This window comes from Aphelocoma coerulescens, chromosome 8 (genome assembly GCF_041296385.1).
Source record: "Aphelocoma coerulescens isolate FSJ_1873_10779 chromosome 8, UR_Acoe_1.0, whole genome shotgun sequence".
In the NCBI taxonomy this organism is placed as follows: Eukaryota; Metazoa; Chordata; class Aves; order Passeriformes; family Corvidae; genus Aphelocoma; species Aphelocoma coerulescens.
The window spans coordinates 1-7957 of NC_091022.1; the positions used below are offsets into that span (position 1 = coordinate 1).

Genomic DNA, 7957 nt, shown 5'->3' on the forward strand with positions numbered 1-7957 from the left:
GGAGGGTCCGATACCCTCCCTCTAGAGGTCCAAGGGAATGACATGTGAAAAGAAGCCAGTACTAAAACTGAGAAGGAAGATAGATGAGAACATCTTGTGTACTTCCTCCAGTCTCAAGAAGTGAAAAGGTAAAGATGCCAGAATAAGCCCCATCTGGGAAAGTAGGCAAGTAGAGTACAGCCAATACGGCCCAGAACGATGCAAAAAAAGTCACTGATATGCAACAAAGCCCTGTGACACAGAGGACAATGGACACTACATAACATAGACACAACCTACAGAACATAGACACAAGTTGAAACTGCCCAGCAGTCTCACCTGATGGACCCAAGATTCCTACTGCAAGATGAGCCAGAGGCCGATGATGCCAAAGGAAAGAAAGCTCTATGGCAATAGCACATGATAGCAAAACATAAGTCCTTACAAGAAGTTGGTACCAAAGCTGTTAAGAGGATGCTCAAGCTCAGTAGGCCTAGAGAAGAAGGCAACAACTGCTGGGGGACCGGGGCGATCGCTCCGGACCCAAAGGCGAGCTCCTGGGCCAAAAGGTTTTGCGATGACATCAAGACTCAGAGAAGGCCGATGACGTGAAGCTCGTGAGAACACGGAGACGGGTCGGAACCGTCCTGCCCGGCAAAAGGTCGGGTGATGCTGAGGAGAAACCCTCTCCCTTTACTTCTAAGGGGCCTATCCCTCTACAGCCCTCTCCTCTAAGCTAACTTCAAATTGCCTCCTGCAAGTCCAAAGGGTTTTCCCTTGTCCCCACCACCGGTCCCAACACTTAGCTTTTGGAAGACGAGCCGACAAAATCCATCCTCAATGGAAATGAGCACACGGGCGCCATGGATGTTGATACGGTCCCCAGGGTCTGTTTTGGTGGCTGCAAAAATTCAGAAAAAAAATTCAGACCGCAGTGAGACGTCCCAAAAGCGACCCCTTCCGCAAGGCCTCCCTCCCTCCTAAGGGCCCAGGCTCGCTTACCTGCCGCTTCCAAACTTCACCTCCGCAGCTGCTCACGGCACCTAAGACAACAAAACAGAAAACGTCACTGTGGCCCTCGAGAATATTAATCCCCAGGGGTCCTCCGCACCAGTACCCTGGCTCACCTCAAATCTTCATCCGATTCCAGAGGCGGCCCAGAAAATACCTGCAAAGCGAAAAGGTACATGCTTAGCACACTGCCACATACCGCTCGCCTATTACTTGCCCCACTTAAAGGCCAACTCACCTGATTGTCTCTATTTCTTGGCACATCCAAGGCAGCAGCAGCACCTGCAAAGAAACAAAGCAAAAAACATCCTGAAAGACTCTGAAATCACAACCTCCCCCCTCCAATTAAAGTACACTGTACCTATAGCTTAAGCTTGCACCCACCTGGCTGCCAGCATCCCCGACCGGGACATCTTGCCGGTGGACCGCCTAAAATGCGCAAAAAATAACAGATGCTTAGAGCTGCACCAGAAATTGATAAGTGAGGAAGAAAAACTAGTTCAGTCCACTAGTCACCACTTACCTCACTCACTTCACCTTGATGGCTGAGATCCAGCTTGACCTCCTAAAAATAAAGACAAAGAACAATGCTGTAACACAGCCACCATTTGCGCTTGCTCCACAAACACAAATGGTGACTGACCTTCCGGTGGGAACCCCGTCACCCGGTCCAGGGCGCTCTGCCACGGATTTAATCCCTCCGCATCTGAAAGAAAGCGATGACAAAAGTCAAAGTGCTGCATGAGAACTTCACAGCCCCAGCTATCTTGTGTCAATCTAGGAATACCATCTAGAGGCCAAACTACAGCCTACACCACAAGTTACAAGTCCCCAGGCCTTGTCCTATTACACCCATATGCCAGACCGTGCAGCAGGGCAGAGCAGCTCCGGGCCAAATTTACGCAGACACCTGTGACACAGGAAAGGACAAAGGAGGGGATGCGATGAAGAGAGAAAACCCTCGTAGAGAAGAACGATCGCAAGGACCGAGAGACCGAGGAATGAGATGACCTAGGCGAGACCGACGGTGAGCCGATGAGGCTCAAAGAACCCCGGCGGAAGGACTTATTCCGAGAACCGCAAAGACGGATGCCCGAGAATCGTACGGTCAGAATCCTCTACCGCTCTTTGCATTCTGACAAGTCCTAATCCGCTATAATGGATCATTGCGGCATACAGCTGTGAATACAGCTCAGAACAAGACCATAAAAGACATCTGACTCGACGCTTCTAAAGAGAGATGCGATTCTGATACACCTCCAAGCTCTTGAGTCAAAGGATCGATGGTATCGGCACCGGGCCAAAGAGCACCGAGAGCAGAGATGCTAAGAATAACACCCAACATTTCCAATAAGCATCTCAAAGGGCTAAGGCAAAAGACCTGCAACAGAAGATGCCCAAAAGACACAGAACATACAATAGACAAGTGACACACACCGGGACTGCTCTGCTCTGCACACCTCGGCATTGTGATCAAAAGTGAGACTTGCCCTTTATGTGGCCTAAGGGGCCCCTTCCTGGACATCCCCACCTCCATATCTGACTCAAAAATCCCTCCCGGCGAGCCCTGACCCAACACCGCACATTCATTCCCTCAGTGGATTGTAGCCCTCAACTTATCTCTCAGGCATCTGGAGATGGGAATCCTCCTCAGGCACAACAGAAGGCCGGCTCACCCTCTGGGAAGCTCCTGTCATCACCGGGCTGTCGTCTCCTAGTCAGCCACAATAAAGAAAACCAAACATCACTACAGGAACTTAGTGGCACGTCGGCCAAAGCCCCGACAATTCCGCTACTCACCGTCCCCTAAGAAGGCCGGGGTCCTCCGACCGCACGCTTCGGCCGCGCTCCGAGGCCGACGCCGTCACCGCGGGGTATGCCTGGGTTAAGAGGAGACAAGGTGGTGTGGCATTGCTGAAACTTAAGTGGACCCTCCCTCCTCCTCCCTCCCTGACTCACCGCAACTCCACGGCCGTGGATGTACCGGAAGGTACCTCAGAAGAGAAAATGTAAAGGCTTCGTTGCAGAGTCCCGTAACACTTCCAGAGCGCTCACGACGGTGGCAAACCGGGTCTGTCGGGCGGTCGGCGAGAAGGTTCGGCATAAAAAAAGCAGACCCCCTAAAACACACAAATGACAATGGATGCTTAGAACTGCACCGGAAATTGATAACCGAGCAATAACAACTCATTCTGCCCACCGGTCACCGCTTACCTCGCTCCATCGACCTTGACTACTGCTATCCAGCTTTACCTCCTGAAAGCAAAGACAAAGAACAATGCTGTAACATAGCCACCATTTACAGTTACCCCACAAACACAGACGGCGACTGACCTTCTTGCGGGAACCCCCTCGCCCGGTCTTGGGCGCCCTGACACAGATTTCATCCATCTGCATCTGAAAGAAAGCGATGACAAAAGTCAGAGTCCTGCATGATAACAGCTCCAGGCATCCTGTGTCAATCTAGGAATACCAGCTAGAGGCCAAACTACACCCTATATTACAGATTTCAAGGCCTTGGGACTTGTCCTACTGCACCTATACACCAGACTACACGGCGGGGCAGAGCAGCTCCGGGCCAAACCCATGCAGGCACCCGTGACAAAGGAAATGACAAACGAGGAGATGCGATGAAGAGAGAAAACTCTGGCAAGAGGAATGACCGCAAGGACCGAGAGAATGCGGAGCGAGATGATCTCGGCGAGACCGACGAGGCTCGAAGAAGATGCTAACGGAAGGGCTTATTCCGAGAACCACAAAGATGGATGCCCGAGAATCGTCCGGTCAGAATCCTCTACCGCTCTTTGCATTCTGACAAGTCCTAATCCTCTGTAATGGATCACTGCGGTGCAGAGCTGTGAATATAGCTCAGAACAAGACCATAAAAGACCTCTGACTCAATGCCTCTGAAGGGAGATGCGATTCCAATGTGCATCCAAGCTCGTCGGTCAAAGCTCCGACGGTATCGGCACCCGGCCGAGGAACACAGATGCTAAGGATGATGCCTGGCATTTCCGATAAGCTGGCCCCTCGAAGGGCTAAGGAAAAAGACCTAAGACACAAGATGCCCAAAAGACACAGAACATACAACAGACAAGTGACACGACACGCACCGGGACTGCTCTGCCCGCCTCGGCATTGTGATCAAAAGTGAGACTTGCCCTTTATGTGGGCTAAGGGGCCCCTTCTTGGACATTCCCACCTTCAAAGCTGACTCAAAAATCCCTCCCGGCGAGGCCCGACCCGGCACCCTGCTTTCATCCCCTCAGTGGGTCGTAACCCTCGACTTATCTCTCGGACGTCCGGGATGTGAATCCGCCTCGGGTGCAAAATAAGGCTACCTCGCTGTCCAGGAAGTTCCTGCCATCTCCTAGTCAGCTACAACAAAGAAAACCAAAACATCAGAAAATGTAAAGGCTTCATTGCAGAGCCCCATAACACTTTGGGAGGGCTCACGAGGGCGGCGAGCCGGCTCTGTCGGCCGGTCGGTGAGGGGATTTGGCATAATACAAGTAGACTGCTCAAAACACGCAAATGACGATGGCCGCTTAAAGTTTAGAGTACCGGCACTCGGCACCCGAGCGATAACAACTTTTTCCTTCCACCGGTCACCGCTTACCTCACTAACTTGACCTTGACTGCTGAGATCTGGCTTTATCTCCTAAAAGAAAGAGACAAAGAACGGTGCTATAACATAGCCATCATTTACACTTGCCCAGCACAGACAAACAGTTACTGACCTTCCTGCGGGAATCCCCTCACCCGGTATGGGGCGCTCTGCCACAGATTTAATCCATCTGCATCTGAAAGAAAGCGATGACAAAAGTCAAAGGGCTGCATGAGAATTTCACGGCTCCGACCATCTCGTGTGAATTTAGGAATATCATCTAGAGCCCAGCTACAACCTACATTACAAATTTCAAGTCCCCAGGCCTTGTTCTATTACACCTATGTGCCAGACTATGCGGCAGGGCGGAGCAGCTCCGGGCCAAACCCGTGCAAGCACCCGTGACACAGGAGATGACAAATGAGGAGACACGACAAGGACAGAAAACTCTCTGCGAAAAGAACGACTGCAAGCACATCAAAGGGCTAAGGCAGAAGACACGAGACACAAGATGCCCAAAAGACACAGAACGTAACAATAGACAGGTGACACGACACGCACCGGGATTGCTCTGCCCTGCGCACATCGGCATTGTGATCAAAAGCGAGACTTCCCTTTATGTGGGCTAAGGGGCCCCTTCTTGGATATCTCCATCTCCAAAGCTAATTCAAAAATCCCTCCCGGCAAGTTCCAACCCGACACCCCGCTTTCATCCCCTCCGTAGGTCAGAGCCCTCGACTTATCTCTCGGATGTCCGGGGATGCGAACGTGCCTCGGGTGCAAAAAGAAGGCTGGCTCTCGCTACCCGGGAAGGTCCTGCTGTCGCTGGGCTGTTGTCTCTTAGTCAGATACAATAAAGAAAACCAAGATCAAACTATGAGTTTAGTGGCAAATCGCAACAAGTCGGCAGCTCGCTTCGCTCCTAAGTGCCCCTAGATTCTCAAGGCCCTAGCTTTATCCCTAGTCTAAGGCTGCGGCTGCTATTGTGAGAGGCACCCAGGGTAGCAAGGGACAGAGTTACAAGGCGTTTCCATAAATGCATGGGATGTGTTTGCATGCCATAAAACTTGTAAATGAGGCTGCTATGCTTATGGAAAGGCCTTAAGCGGCTCCCAAATACACCGTGCCGCCTTCAAAAGCCCCCTGCTGTAACTCCTAACCCGCTACCCTGCTCGTCCTCCCTCTCCCGGTCGCAATCCTCAACTTCCCTATCGGAAGCCTCAATCTCGGACACCATCTACGGCACGAGGTAGATCCCTTTTTGGACACAATGAATTCACTGAAAAAATTTGAAGTATCCCACTCAACACAACCCGGAATAGCAGGAAGTTGCACTGCTCCAAAAAAAAAAAACCTTAGCACAAAACCAGAAATTATAAAACCACCTTACCAACCCTAAACATGTAACCCAAATGAGTGAACTTAAATATTACCTGTATTCCATGGTATCTTCTTCCCAATGTCTTCAAAGCCTCTGTTGCTTTAGAGGCTAAAAGAGCCTGCTGAAAGCAAGCTGAGATAAGCAGAAAGATCCCCATCACTGAAATGAGAGGAGAGCTCTTACCCCACTCACTCCCAGAGAGGGAATGACTCCCCTTGCAAAAGCCTGGGCTTAATATACCCCTGGCCGGGTCCGCCCCTCGTTCCCATGATGCCCAGGGAAAAGGGAGGAGCCAAATCCTGCAAGGTATAAAAGCCCTCCTAGGAGTTGCCACTGTTTGGCTCCTCTGACTTAAATTTGAGGTGAGTAAAGGGCTTGGTAGGAAACTCTGCAGGGAAACGACGATGCTTTCTTTTTTTGCTTTTATATTGAGCAAAAGGGTGGCCGGCCGGTAAGAAATCAAACTTTGTGTTTTGGGAACTCAGCTAGGTAATTTGTTGTTAAGTTGCATAATTATTCCCTAGTAATTACTGAGTAGTACTCCACCTGTGGCTTAGTAGGGTAGAGAAGAATAGTAATTTTATTAACGATGTAACTCTCCTTGGGACCTCTAATTAAGGCTATATACATTATAAATAAAAATAAGACTTCTTAATACCCTCCTAGCTGCTATTAGGGTTACGTCCGTGCGGGGCTCGCTCCCGTATGACGTTCGGTACCGGGGCTTGGGTAGGAGCACCCTGAGATGCAATTTAAATCCTTAAAATGCTCAAAAAGGGAGAGCTTTCTTTGACTGAAGTCTTTAAAATGAGGGAACGGGCAGGAGTTGCCTCCACTTGAACCGATACAATGGCAAATTAATGGCTTCTCCCCTTCAATTTAATCCCCTAACCTATTGGGAAAAGAGGGGTTTTCCTCACTTTAAAACTCTCTGGTGCTGGAAAAAGGGGGATTTTTCCTCAATTCAAACCCTTAGAAAGGAGGGAGAACTGGGCTTCCCCCTCAATTTAAACCTTACAATGATGGAAAAGGGGGAGATGAAAGGGACCTCACATACTGCCCTGCCCGCTCAGGTGCTGCCCCTTGGCACGAGAGCTTTTCCCTGGGTGTTTTCTTGAAGCGATGCTCCTTACCCGGGTGCATCCGGCCGCTCCCCGGCTCCTGCGGAGCGCTGCGACCGTTGTTCCCGAAGCGTCTCTCGGGATGCCTCCGTTGGCCCCTCTCGACCGGCAGCTCCCCATGTAGGTGTGCCTCGGGAACCCTCTGAAAGCGACCTCTGGCAGAGCCGCCCCCTCCTCATCCACGCCGGTCGCGCTCGGTGCTGCCGCACCTCGGAGCGGGGGGATGAGGCGGAGAAAGGTCCTGCCGGTCGTTCCCTCCCCTACGTGGGCCGTCGTCCGCCCCCGAAACGCCGGGGTGTGGGGCTTTCCTTTCCGTGGAAAAGGACCGGCCTTCTCGTCCGGGTGCACGTGGCCAAAATTGGGATCCCGCCTCCAAAATTCCCTATGTCCTAGGCTTGTACTTACCGAGGAAATTCCCTGCCGATCGCAAGCGATTACCGGTAATGGTTCTTCCATAATTGTTACTGACTTCCGTTTCCTTTGAAGTGTTTGACGTGTTCCTCGAGGGGGTCGAGGGTTTGGCCGGGTCGTTTATGGCCCGTCCCGGCAGGCCCGGACCGAACCCGAGCGCCCCCGTTGCCGGTCCGCCCTGAATTTCGGTGAAATATTGATATTGTTTATAAATACTCCCTTTCCCTGCTACTCGGTCTTTCCTCGTGTATCTGCAGGGAGAGGGTTTACTCTATCCCTTGATCCCACCCGCAGCTCTCCGGCCCAAATGCCGATGCTTGCGGACACGATCTAAGCAGAAAACTACTACGAGTGTTGGCTTTTTGAAGGAAAAGTCTTATTGTACATCTGGCTGTACAATTTAAAAAAATGCATCTATTGATGGTCATTATGGGAAAGCTTTTCAGA

General features: G+C 51.2%; 1 long non-coding RNA gene across 3 annotated transcripts; it reads right to left on the reverse strand.

Moving 5' to 3' along the window:
• Nucleotides 1–21: 21 nt before the first annotated feature.
• On the reverse strand, nucleotides 22–3076 carry LOC138113856 (uncharacterized). 3 transcript variants are annotated; one of them, XR_011152364.1, is made up of 10 exons: nucleotides 2950–3076; nucleotides 2791–2870; nucleotides 2667–2704; nucleotides 1634–1696; nucleotides 1514–1555; nucleotides 1375–1419; nucleotides 1229–1272; nucleotides 1107–1147; nucleotides 982–1022; nucleotides 22–880 (listed from the first exon to the last, which is right to left on the reverse strand). It is a non-coding gene; the product is annotated as an uncharacterized lncRNA (long non-coding RNA). The 3 variants fall into 3 exon arrangements; XR_011152362.1 differs by having other exon boundaries at nucleotides 1229–1299; XR_011152363.1 differs by having other exon boundaries at nucleotides 1229–1299; nucleotides 2607–2704.
• Nucleotides 3077–7957: the final 4881 nt, after the last annotated feature.